This window comes from Vulpes vulpes, chromosome 5 (assembly GCF_048418805.1).
Source record: "Vulpes vulpes isolate BD-2025 chromosome 5, VulVul3, whole genome shotgun sequence".
Taxonomy (NCBI): Eukaryota; Metazoa; Chordata; class Mammalia; order Carnivora; family Canidae; genus Vulpes; species Vulpes vulpes.
In genome coordinates this window covers 44229709-44242125 of record NC_132784.1, presented here as the reverse complement: position 1 = coordinate 44242125, position 12417 = coordinate 44229709, and the positions used below count along the sequence as shown (strand labels likewise).

The 12417-nt window shown below is 53.9% G+C and overlaps 1 protein-coding gene across 2 annotated transcripts in view; it reads left to right on the top strand.

Annotated features, from left to right (window-relative positions):
• The first annotated feature begins 5105 nt into the window (after positions 1–5105).
• RNF152 (ring finger protein 152) overlaps positions 5106–12417 on the top strand; it is a 79758-nt gene continuing 72446 nt past the window's right edge. The window contains exon 1 of one of the 2 annotated variants that reach the window (XM_072758012.1): positions 5106–5372. The gene's annotated coding sequence lies outside the window, so the exon portion shown is untranslated. Of the gene's footprint in view, positions 5373–6176; positions 6681–12417 lie in introns of those variants that run through there. The other variant, XM_072758018.1, reaches the window with a different exon arrangement.

The following is a 12417-nucleotide window of genomic DNA, read 5'->3' as shown; positions in this document are numbered from 1 at the left end:
TGGGGATCTTGCTCAGCCCCAACTGTACTAATGTGATACCTGCTGTTGAGGGGGTGGGGGTGTCTAGAAGGACTTTGGCATCATTAGTCTAAGGCTGACATTCAGCCAGGACACACAGAATGGCCATATTGTTAATGGTCATCATCCAAATGAATTGGTAGACGCCTGGGCTTAGAGCTGCTGAAACATGTTGACTATTACCGCTGACTATGCTCTCATCATCCTCGGCAGCTGATTTGCCATGTCGGGTGTGTGTGTCAAAGATGAGGCAGGAAAAAAAAAAAAAAAAGCGAGACGGCTTTGTTCAATCCCTCACCACTTTTAGAAAGCAATCTAGATGTAGATCCTGTGAATTTTGGGGTTTCCAGAACACTTCAGGATTTTGTTCCAGATGAGGCTTCGTTGTCCTTGGGTAGACAGTACCTGGTTCTAAGTAGGTAAGAGATTAGACAATGTGTGAAGTATATTACTTTTCTCACTTAGGACACGTTATTGGAATAACTTGTCTGTCAGAATTGGCTTAAGTAGGGCCCCAGAATAAAAACCAGTTTTGAAATGTTAGCACTCCTGTTAGCAATCATTATCAAACTATCTAGACTATATAGAGTCTAAGACTTTTCTTCTAGACTTTTGAAGAGGTTATACATGCCTTAAGGTGGCAAATATCACATAAGGGAAAAGTAAGTTTGCAAAGTGAGTAAGAGAAACTCACACTTGGCTCCTGGGGGTTTCTCCTTTATTTGCACATAGAACAATCCACTCCGGGCTCAATACGGAGCCGGCTTCAGATTCTCTCTCCTCCTCCCCTGGCTCATTCTCTCTCTCTCTCATTCTCTCAAATAAATAAACCTTTTAAAAAAATTTATGAGATGATCTCTTTCATGGCTTCTTGTGACTGCCTTGCCCATCTTTGAGGGCAGGGAAGATCTTTTAACTTCTACCCCGAGCCCCTAACACACAACGACGAGGGAGGGGGACAAGGAGAGAAGCAAGAAGAGAAGAAGGGAAGGAAAGAGGGAAGTGGAACAGGAAACAAACCCTACTCAGGGCTTGCAACCTCTAAAGATCTTCATCCAGCCCCATGATGGGGGTGAGTTTTCTGCTTCACATGTCTGAGTTTTATATGTTAAAACTGCAGCTTGAAATCAAATTACAGTAATAGTTGTGCACTTAAAAACAAGTGGATTTTATGGTTTGTAAATTGTACCCCAGTAACGTTGTTTGAAAATATTGAAGGAGCACCCCATGGTGAGCCAGCTTTCACATGCTGTCAATGATAAGCCAAGGAAGCATATTTAACCAAACACATTATCATCCTTCCTAACAGATGTTTAAACCAAATTGATTTGTGTGAAATAGCAGAAAACATACAGATATTTCTATGGGTCTCTGTCCCCAGGTCCTGGCACAGAGCTCCTGATACCCTTGTAATGTCCTAAGTGATAAGAGCACCAGGAGCATCATCTATTCTAATATTTGGCCTTTGACCCCAGTTCCTGACATGGAGTTCCTACACCCCTGAGAATTTCCTGGGTGATAGGAATGTCTTTTGTTCTAATGAAGTGGCTCTCGGTGGGCTCCTTGGGTGAGTGTCGATCACCAGAAAGACCAGACTGGGATGAGAAGCTTGGAATGTTCAGTCCCATTTCCCCTTCTCCAGAGAGGGAAAAGCAGCTGGACATGGATTTAGTAAATGGTCCTTCATGCCTGTGTGATGAAGCCTCCATAAACATCCCCAACGTACAAAGGGCGTAGAAGCTCCCAGCGCCTTCCCACCTTCCTTGCCCTACGCATCTCTTCTATCTGGACGGTCATCAGGATCCTTTATCATGTCCTTTTATAGTAAACTGATAAAGAGTAAGTAAACTTTTCCTGAACTCTGTGAGTCACTCTAACCGATCAGTTAAACCTAGGGAGGAGGTGATGGGAACCTCTGTTCTATGTCCCATCGGTGGTCGGATGCAGCACAGGTGACACCCTGGACTTGGAAACGGCATGGGGGACAGGGCAGCAGTGTCATAGGACTAAACCCTTAACCCGTGGGATCTGCCCGTCATCCAGGTAGTGTCAGAATTGAGTTAAGTTTTAGGACGCCTAGCTGGTGTCACAGAGCATTGTCTGTTGTGGGGGAAAAAAACCCACACCTTTGGTGACCAGAAGTGTCATGAGCCCGAGATCACGACCCAAGCTGAAACCAAGAGTCTGACGCTTAAATGACTGAGCCACCCAGGTGCCCCAAGATCATCACATTCTTTTGTGGAAGTGTCATCCCTAATAGAAGGGCTGTTCCTGGTATTATGGGGTCATCTTTATCTCAGAGCCTCCCAGGTTCTCAGAGGTCTAAGGGCCCAGGCCAATAAAACATTTGTTGGGTGCCTGTGCTCGATGCTGTGGGTACAAAGATGAGAACTCACCCCTGTCTGCATTTAAACAGCTTTGCTTCAACCTCAGGTGAATGTTTCTGGTCTGATTGACCTTGCGACCCAGTCCTAGTATCTCAACCTTTGCCCGTGGGAAGTACAGACCTACTCTTGTGCCCTGTCAGATAAGGGCAAGTCTTTCCCCATTTAGGGCCTGCCTCGCTCCCTTACTTCCTACAGCACGCTCCTGAAGGGGCACCTCCTCACCGGGGGCCCTCCCTGCCCACCCAACTGAAATTTTAGCCTCCCTCCCACTCAGAGACTTCATCACCCTCCTTCCTGCTTGCTTTGCTCCCCTTTCCCTTTTCACCCCCCCCCCCCCCGCCCCATCACACAGTTTATTTTACTTATATTCCTTCTGTTGTATGGTCTCTGCTTTCTCTTTATTTTTTTTTTTAAAGATTTTATTTATTTATTCATGAGAGACACAGAGAGAGAGAGAGAGAGAGAGGCAGAGACACAGGCAGAGGGAGAAGCAGGCTCCCTGCAGGGAGCCCGACGCGGGACTCGATCCCAGGACCCTGGGATGACAACCTGAGCCAAAGGCAGATGCTCAACCGCTGAGCCACCCAGGTGCCCCTCTGCTTTCTCTTCTAGAATGTGTGTTCTGTGAGGGAAGGACCTTGGGTCTGTTTTCTTCTCTGTTCTGATCCTGGGGCCAAGTTCCTGGTACACAGTCCATACTCCAGGAATAATGTGTTGAATGAATTCATGAATACTGATCTTTATCTTGCTCTCCAGTGCCGGAGCCCATCCCAATCACCCTAGTTCTTCAAGACCTGGGACGCTGCCTCGGCCCCATCTCACTCCCACTTGGTGTGAGTGGGAGGCCAGGAGCTCTGGCCATGCTGCCTGCCGGCCTGCAGCTCCGATCACTGCCCGGCTGCAGCTGCCCTGCTCCCGGGACTGCCTCCCCGAAGAATCTGTCCAGACATGTCATTGCCTGTTTCTCCCCTGACTTGATCGGTTGCTGCCTGCCCCCAACTAGTCTCAGAACTGGCCTATCCCAGTCTGCCCCAGTTAATTAACCTTCTCTACGTGAAGGCTTTACAAGACTGGACGGAAGGCAGAGAACACCCATGATGTTGTGTGAATCAAAATACCAGCCAGCGGGACTGACTGAGTAAGGATGGAAGTTACCCCACACCAGGCTGAATGTTTGAATCCTCCCAGAGGCTTGTTTTGAAAACAGCTGAGAAAAAAGAGAGTTTAAATATTTTGGAATAATTACTGGTCCCTGAAATTAGCTTCTTAAAAGTAGTCTTTAGAGTCACTCTTGTATCATCATAATATTTACAGGCTAAACTGTCCTAGTGAAATTTCAGGGTGTGATAACTCACCATCCTATTCCAAGCTCCTGGTCAACATCAGAGTTTTCAATACTCTCATTAGCTTCTCATTAAAAAAAAGAAAAAAAAAAAAAGCCCTAAATTGGAGGCCAAAAATAAAGACTTCTACGGTCTTCTGCTTCAAGTATACCTGAGGCTTCTCAGACACGCAGCTAGCTTTCACTCCTGCCAGGTGCACAGTGAGGATATGACTTCAGAGGACAAAAGGACACAGGTTGGCCAAGTGAACACTTTGATTTGGAGCTTAAGAGAGGACTGACACCCATCAAGCTATAAAGCTATAAAGCTGTCTCTTGGTGACCGATTTCTGTAGGTGCTTGGTGACAACACATTTGGAAACACTGTTAACAGGTTTTACTTGTGGAACAAGACAAGGATGGCCAGTTGAGTACATTTTGAGTTTTACTAGGTCATCAGAGCCCCCCGAGGGTTGGCGGGGTTTCCTTTTCATTTTCTTGGCAGAAGCACTTCAGTGAGCTGCTGGGAAAGGTCAGGACGGGAGCTCGCTCTTTGTGGACGAGACAGCAGAACGTGCAGCCAGCTCCGTTCCAGCCGCCAGGGAAAAGGCTGCGAGCTCTGTTGGACTCAGGGCCACTCGGTTAGCCGGGCTGCTGGAGGTCCAGGCACATTGGTAGGCTTAGCTTTACCAGACTCACAGAAGAGAGTTCTGGATCTTCATTCTGCAAGGAAATCCTCTAACAAGGCACCAAGGAGCATGGGTACCACCGTCTGCCAGCGACCCCCCGTCTTCCATTCTTCAATTTTGCAGTCAACCCAAGAGGCAAGGGACCCACGTCTTTACATTTTCTAGGAGGAACTAGTCATTCTAAGCATGTTCCCTCGGCAGGATTGGGTTTCAGGGTGGAGAAGGAGGGGGGCCCCGTGGGTCGCACCCGCCGCAGAACCTCAGGACGCGCCTCTCCCCGCCCCGGGGGCCAGGCGGCCCGGGGGCCAGGCGGCGGGCGTCCATTCGGTCTTCCCCTTCGCAAAAGCAGGAGCGCTCCCTGCTCGGCTGATGCGAACTTGTAGGGGCAGCCAAAAAGTATCGCGGCGACGCGGTGCCAGGGCAGGTTCTGGAACCGCAACGCGCGGACCCCGGGCCGGTTCCGGGGCCTCCGGTCCCCGCCCCCCGGCCGCCCGCGGCCTCCTCCCGCACCTGCTCGCCGCTCAGGTCCCCGCGCGCGGGGGAGGCCCCGTCCAGGTCCGGCCGAGGGCGCACGTGGGCACGGGGTGGGCGGCTCCTCCGTCGGGGGTGGGGTGGGGTGGGGTGGGGTGGGGTGGGGTGCGGTGCGACCGCGGGCGGACCGACGACGGCCGGGGCCCGCCGCAGGGGGGTGGCGGGGGCGGAGCCGCCGGGAGGGGCGGTGCCGCGGGGCGCGGAGCCCGGCCTCCCGCCCCACCGCCCTCGGTGCCGGAGCCTGGGCGGCGACACTAAACGCTCCGGTCGCAGCCGAGCGCCTGGCGGCGGGGTCCGGCCGGGAGCGCCGAGGGCGGCGGGCAGGTGGGCGCCTCCCGCGCGGGGCCGGGCGCGCCGGGTGCACCGCGATGCTGCCGCCGCCGCCGCCGCCTCTGTGGGGAGCGCCCGAGCCCGCTGCGGAGAGAGGTCGGTGACTTTCGGTTCGCTCTCGGCTCTGCACCCCCACCCCCACCCCCACCCCCACCCCCCACCCCCCACCCGGCCGGGGCGGCGAGAGGGGCGCGCGGGGACGGATGCCTGCGCCCCCACGGCGGCCGCGCCGGGGCCGGGGCCGGGGCCCGCGGGTGTGTGGGGCTCCCCCGGGGCAGGGCCTGGGGGGCGGGCCGCGGGGGGCCCGGGGAGGCGCTGCGGGGCCCGGCGGGGCGGGGGTCCCCGGAGTTGCGTTCCTCGCGAGCGCCGGCGGAGTTGGGCTGGCGGCCGGGCGGGGGAGCGGCGCTGCCGGCGGCTCGGCCGAGTCCTCGGGTGCCCCCTGGAGCTCCAGCCCCGCGAGCGCGCCCCGGAGGGTGCACGTGCGCGCGCCCCGGCCGCCCCCCACCCGCATGCGCCCCCACCCGGCCGCGCCCCCCGCCGCCCCGGCCGCGCCCCCCGCCGCCCCCCGCCGGCCCCCGGCGAGCAGGTCCCCACGCCCCAGAAGTTGCCCTCGCGCGCCGCTCGGCGCCCCGGGAAGCCCTCTGGGGGGCGGGCAGGGGGGCGGCAGCCGTGGCGGTGGCGGTGGCGGCGGCGGGCCGGAGGTCGGGGGTCCTTTGTGCGCCCCACGTGCCCGGCGCCTGCTCCCGGAGGGCAGCGGCAGGACAAAGCGGGAGGCGTGGGGCGCCGCGGGGGCGGGGGCGGGGGCGGGGGCGGGGGCGGGGGCGGGGGCGCCGCGCGGTGCGGGGCGAGCGGCGCGGCCGGCGGGGACGCGACCCGGGGCGGCGGGCAGGCGGGCAGGTGCGCGGTGCGGCGCGGGCGCGTGTGCCGGGGCGGGGAGCCGGCGCCCCGCGTGCCCGTAGCCCCGTGCGCCAGCACATCTCGCTCGTGCGTCTTTGCCCCGAGATGCTCTTCTTCGCCCGCTCGTGCGGCTCTCTCCTGGCGGGGCTGCACTTGCCGGTGGAGGCTCTGCCGCGGGAGGAGAACTTGGGGGCGGGGGAGACTGCAGCGGAGGGGCAGGAGGGGGTATTTATCCCTCCCCGGGAGGCAGTTAGCGGCGTTACGCCCCCTCCGCGGCCGGCGGGCCCCGCACCCCCCCCCCCCCCCCGCGGGCCGGGGACGCTGCCTGGATGCCTCTCCCGGCTGCGCGAGCCTGACCCTTCCTGCGCGGGTTTCACTGCAGGCTGAACAAAGCTCGAGCTCAATTGTGCTTCCTGCTTGTCAGCCTCTTGCCTCCCAAACGCGTTACCATTTCCACTTGATGTCATCACGCAGGAGGGGGTGAAAGGGCCTCGGTGACAGCTTCAGGTAACCCCCAGCAGCCTGGGTAGCCGCCGGGGTGTCTCGGGGTCATTCGGGCCAGCGGCGTCTGCACGGGGCCGCTCGGTTGCTTTCTGCACCACCCGGTCGCCTTCCTGCCCGTGTGGACAGTGGGGGGCCGCCGCTGACTCCCGGTTCTGAGGAGGAGATTGCAAATGCCTCGAAACCTTGCTTTGGGAGAAGTCGTTGAGGGCAGGGGTGCCTTTGGGCTCGAATCCGTTCCACCCGGTTTGCACTGCTGGGAATTTGGATGCATGGAGTACGGAGGCAATTGTATCCGAGCTTGGGGTTTGGATAGATGCCTGCTTTCTTATCTGTAGTGATATGTTTTGGCTTCGGTCTGTTCGTGGCTATCGCTTGTTGAAAAGGTATCATCGTCAGGCCGATTATAAATTGGACCAGCGCTCAATTAGGGCATTGGTCAGATGTAGTAACCTTCTTATGAAATAATGCCTGTCCTGCAAGCCTTCATTGTAATAGTGTTTGCAATCTCGGGAGGGACGTGCCAGCAGCAAGTTACTGGGAGGTGGAACCGAGGGCGGCGGGGAGAGCAGAAAGCCACCAGAAGCAGAGCTTTAGTTAAGTTTCCATTTACATAGCCATGAACCATTAGGCTCTCAGTCTGCATTTTATCTTTAGGTTGTTGGTTCTTGTCCAAAAACTCTGGCCTGCTCCTTTCTTTCCAAGGATAGTTCTGTTTCCATGTCAGCCTAACTCAATCTGGGGTTATCTTGATGGAGCACAATGAAAACGTCACCTTCAGACGTGTCGGATCACCTTGGCATTGGCATTGTCTCCTAGAGGGCAGAGTCCTGGCACCCCGCACCCTGAGCCGGGAAGGAGGATGCTTATGGAGGTGGACTCAAGGTTTATCTTGTAGGAAGAAGGGATCGCTGAGGGCCCAAGGCTCCTGGTGCTCTCTCTGGCACTGCAGCAACAGCAGCGCTTGTGTCTGTGGCAGGCTGTCCCCTCGCCATCCGCCCCCCCCCAACACCCCTGCACCCCCACCCCAAGCCCTTGAAAAATAAAATTAAAAAACTTGAAGGGTTTGTCATTCACCTCTAGGGGAGTCCTGAAAGGTGACTTTACAAAAGCCCAAGTGCCACTGGCATGTGTCCTTCTACTCAGAGCATCCAGGAATCACTAGGAGAAGTAAAGGAGTTAGCTGGTCCCAGCTGAGACAAAGACCGCCGCTTTGGGAAGAGCAGATTTGCAGTGGTGCTCGGATAGAGGTATTTTGACAAGTAATTTTTTTTGTCAGCAGTAATGCAGGGTGTGTGCTGTGTTCCTGCGAGAGGAAAAGCCACGTGATGGGATAATAAGGAGTGTAATAATGCAATAGAAACAAAGGGTGTGGTTTTTTTTTTTAATAGAAAAAATAAATACCTCACACACAAAATTCCACATGGGAAAACAGCTGCCCGCACATGTAAATGCATGTCCAAGAACAAAGATAACCATACAGCAGCGTTAGGTTTCACTGTGGCTGTAGACTGCGTGCAGTAATAAATCATAATAAAGTGTTGTATTGATGCTTATTTTGTTTTTTTTTTAGGTGGAGGCTCCCCACCCCCAGACGTCTGCCGTAGTGTGTTTAGCTGTGGGTTGGGGGAGCCCAAAGGGTTATTAGACCAACCTTTGCCTCCAGTGCCTGAGTCCTTTCTCCACTATTTGTTTAATTCATTCAGCAGATGTTTATCAAGCACCTGATAAATAATAGGCTCTGTGAGAGATGCCCAGGGGTGGGGTGCGGGGTGGTGCTGTCTGGAGACATAAATATGAACCACCTTCAGGGAGCTTATTGAAGACCTGATTCTAATTAAGTTCCATGGAAGCTGGGGAGAGAGGAACAAAGGGTGGTATTGGACTTCCGAGGGAGGGGCATATGATTGTTGAATGCCTCTTTCATCGGGGAGATCACTACTTCCTAAGAGACTGGACCTGTTGTCAGAAGGTGACCTTTTCTTCATGGTCTTTAAACTCTTCAGCTGAATTCCACAGGAATGTTTAGATTTCGCCATTGTTGAAAGGTCATTCTGTTTCGTTCCTTATTCCCTCAGAGTTGCTTGAACCCGTCTGTCCTGTCTGAACCCTCTGCATTTCAAAGAATTACTCGAATTTTGAAACAAACTCTGCTTTTTTTTTTTCTATTATCGGATTGAGAAAACAGCTGGGGGAGAGGCACTTTTTGCAGGCTTCTCCCTTTTTCTCCACAGTGATGTTATTGGCAGTTTAGGTTCAGTTATGCTGCAGTAGGAAATCACCTCCAGATCTCAGTGGCTAAATACAATTTCTTTCTTTCCCCTGCTGTGTGTCCAGCGTGGTCAGCAGGTAGGCCCTGCTCATCGTAGTCACTCGAAGACCCAAATCGATGGAGGTATGATCTTGAGTGTGCAGTGTGGGAACGGAAACTGTGGAGGATCTTGCTGTGTGAGTGACATGATCGGATCCAGAAGTGACTTGCATTGCTTTGGCCAGAGCTAGTCCTGTGACCCCATTTCAATCACAGTTCAGTTTCTCTTGTCCTGAAAAAGGGGGCACTGGATATAGGTGAGCATCACTAATGACTGCTACAGGTCACGCGGCCCAGATGAGGTTATAGAGTGTGTTCCCATGGGGCTAGCTCATGCTTTGTAGACACTGGATATTACGTGAGTATCAAGTGAAAGAATGAATGATAAATATCTTCAAGGCTCTGGTCCTACCCCAACGTGGTATTTACTGATATGTTGGTATTATATTTACTAGTATGATTGTACACTGATCATCAAATAAAAAAAAATTAACAGTGTTCTCTCTTGTTGCGTGTTTTAGTTGTTGTTTATTCTGAAGTGCTAGGGCAGGAGATCGTTCTAGGGTTAGTTCTAGGAGGTTCTGTGCTTAGCATTATGTAATAGAGAGCTGGTACTTACAGACCTTCTTTCCCTCACCATCTGCCTCTCATCTAAGACTTCCTGAGTTCGTTTGGAACAGCCTGGGGTAGAAAAGGAGTGGCAGTGGGCCTAGTGTCACACCGGGGGGGTGGCCTCCCATAGCAAAGATCACAGGGCCACAGAGGAGACTTCACGAGGGGACAGGAACGTGTGTAGGGTGGCCTTGGGTCTCCCCCTTGTTACTCCGATGTTTAGAAAAAAAGCATTTTGGACAAGGGGCATTTTCTGGTCACAGGCTCAGCAGAACATCCAGAGTTCTGGGACATTCGTGCTTCCATCAGCAAATCCTGTTGACAACCAGGGTGATAAGTTTTCAAGCCTTCCGTGTTGCCTTGTCCCTAAAAATACTTGGATGCTGAAGAATAGGTGTTGTGAGGGTCGGTGGATTAAGTAGTTGGTGGCTCGTGGAGAGATTTTGCTGTAGGAGGGGCTGGTTACTCAAACAGCTCTGTTCATGTTGTGATAAATGCAGGCATGGATTGGAATTTTTAGGATTAGAGAAGTACCTTCAGCCGAAGTGTGGAATTTATTTTTTTAAAAGATTTTATTTATTTATTCATGAGAGACACACAGAGAGAGAGGCAGAGACACAGGCAGAGGGAGAAGCAGCTCCATGCAGGGAGCCCGACGTGGGGCTCTCCCGGGTCTCCAGGATCATGCCCTGGGCCAAAGGCGGCCCTAAACCACTAGGCCACCTGGGCTGCCCCCCGAAGCATGGAATTTAACCGAATAGTATGGCTCTGGCTCAGGGATCACCTTGCTGAAGCCACTTTTATAAAGCAGCTCTCCCTAGCCAGGTGGTAGGGTGGGATGACAGCGGGCCTGAGTCACAGTGACTAGGGGACATCGAGTCACAATGACTCGGGGACATCGGCCTTTGCCTAAGAATGTGGAGGCTGCCCTCTGCTCCCCTCGAGTGACAAAACATTGCACCCCAAGGGAGGGAAAGCTGGAAGCGAACGGCTGAGAAGCCAGCCAGGAGCACCACCGGGAGCACCACGTAGAGCCCATTGGAGACCCCGAGCCACCCGGGGGGCGGTTCAGTGGCGTGAGGTTGGGCTGAGGGCATTAAGTCCAGAGGAACTAACTAGTCTTGAAATCTATTTGGGAAGCTCCAGAAGACACTTCTGTATTATGTTTGGCCTCCGAGTGCTCAGCCCTTGAACTTCATAACGAACTTGGCCTACCAGGTGGGGGACACTTGCAAGGTGAATGAGGTGCCCGGCCTTGGGCCGAGGTAACCTCCAGAAGCCCGGAGGGAGGCGGGTGGGGGCCTTCCTGCTCTTCTCCTGGCTTCGTGAGCTACCTGTGTCCCGGCGCCTGCCTTAGGGATGGAAATCACCATTTGGATGAAAAGAATACTCCTTTTAGGTTTAAGGATTTTTATTTTTTATTATAGTTTATTTTTTTTAAGATTTTATTTATTTGTTCATGAGAGACACACAGAGAGAGGCAGAGACATGGGCAGAGGGAGAAGCAGGCTCCCTGCAGGGAGCCCAATGTGGGACTCGATCCCAGGACCCCGGGATCAGGACCTGAGCCAAAGGCAGATGCTCAACCGCTGAGCCCCGCCGGGTGCCCCATGTTTAAGATTTTTAGGATAATTTCTGGTTGACTTGCTGTCATGGGGAGACTGAAGGCCAGCAGCCTTGCAAGGCCAAGCAACTTGCAGACAAGGTGACTTGTTTCTCCTTTGGGTGGTCCTTGGAGCCTGTGGTTTTCCGGCTTAGAGCCTATGTGGCTGCGGAGGCCTGGAGTCCATTTGTTTGGTAGAAATTTTTTGGGGGGGCTCCCATGATCTGCTGGGAGCGGAGGCCCTGAGTAGGGCAAGACGCCTTCTTTCCCACTGGATCCACTTCTTCGTGCACACAGGAGAGTCCCTGCGAGCATCCTGCGTGATAAAAGCTATTCTGACATCACACAGGCTGCTGGGCTGCCAGACTTCACCAGAGAAGGTACTGACCCAACGCAGGGGGGGCCACCGGGAGGGGCAAAGACGTGGGGCCATGGTCTGTGCTGGGATTTTTCTTTCTAGTCTCTCTTTCCTACCTTCCAAGGAAATGTAACTTCCCAGCCTCGCTTTCTGTTTATAAGCCCGGATCAGCACGCTTAAGACACTCCTCACTGGGGTTCTACAGGCATTGAGGAGATTTTGGCAAAAGCACTGATAGATACCATGGAAATAGGGAGCATTCTATTTTATTTCATTATTTTTTGATTTTTATTTATTCATGAGACACACAGAGAAAGAGGCAGAGACATAGGCAGAGGGAGAAGGAGGCTCCATGCAGGGAGCCTGATGTGGGACTCTATCCCAGGTCCCCAGGATCAGGCCCTGGGCCAAAGGTGGTGCCAAATCGCTGAGCCACCCGGGCTGCCCCATTTTTAAATTTTTATTTAAAAGATTTTATTTATTTATTCCTGAGAGACACACACGGGGTGGGCAGAGACACAGGCAGAGGGAGAAGTAGGCTCCATGCAGGGAGCCTACGTGGGACTTGATCCCAGGTCCCCAGCATCACGTCCTGGGCCGAAGTTGGCGCTAAACCGCTGAGCCACCCAGGCTGCCCAGGAGCATTCTTAATAATACTGGAATTGTGCTGATGAACGGGTGAACTGTCCCTCTCTAGTGACAGTTCCTCTGTCTCCCTCCATTTCCGTTCCCTCCTGCCACATCCCAGCTGACGACTTTATTTCTCTCTGGATCGTGAGTGGGTACGTTTACCTCCTGGCTTTCCCTCCACGGTCCCTGTTGCGACGCTGATACCCTGAGGACAGTAGGCCATTTTAGT